Source organism: Etheostoma spectabile, chromosome 4 (assembly GCF_008692095.1).
Source record: "Etheostoma spectabile isolate EspeVRDwgs_2016 chromosome 4, UIUC_Espe_1.0, whole genome shotgun sequence".
Lineage (NCBI taxonomy): Eukaryota > Metazoa > Chordata > Actinopteri > Perciformes > Percidae > Etheostoma > Etheostoma spectabile.
In genome coordinates, this window is record NC_045736.1 from 1,403,342 (window position 1) to 1,403,851 (window position 510).

Here is a 510-nt window from a genome sequence, read left to right on the forward strand (position 1 = left end):
GCCCAAGATGTCACACTGCGTCTACATACAAATAGTCACCAAGCAGAAGATATTTATCCTTCTGTGAGAATCGCAACATTTGACCATGAAACATTCAATACTCATCTGTCCCGCCATTTTTAGTTATTCAGAAAGGATTTACCTTTATGCAGCTCCAAACTGTTGACCACCACTTCAGCTGTTAACAAAAAATAAGCCAAATGGAATTGAAATATTATATCCCCCCTATCACTAAGACACAATGAAACACTGCCAACTCATTGGCCAGGACATGGAGTCATGTGGTCGATGCATCACAATTCGTGACGTCACCTTTGGCGTGCAACCCGAAAATACTCCCCAGCTTTCGGGCAAACACGGTCTAGCCGTGTCGTCATGCTTTGACCATTGCATGGCCAAGTGTTTTCCTTTACATGGGCAGAAGACATGATGGGTGCCCCCGATTAGGATGCCCCTTGGGTGTGTGTGTGTGTGTGTGTGTGTGTGTGTGTGTGTGTGTGTGTGTGTGTG

At 45.5% G+C, this 510-nt stretch overlaps 1 protein-coding gene across 6 annotated transcripts in view; it reads right to left on the minus strand.

Annotated features, from left to right (window-relative positions):
- Window positions 1-510, minus strand: part of LOC116687296 (poly(rC)-binding protein 3) — a 194,033-nt gene that overhangs the window by 127,496 nt on the left and 66,027 nt on the right. Inside the window, exon 1 of one of the 6 annotated variants that reach the window (XM_032512567.1) lies at window positions 143-232. The exons of the other annotated variants lie outside the window; for them this stretch is intronic. The gene's annotated coding sequence lies outside the window, so the exon portion shown is untranslated. Of the gene's footprint in view, window positions 1-142; window positions 233-510 lie in introns of those variants that run through there. 6 annotated transcript variants of the gene reach the window in all.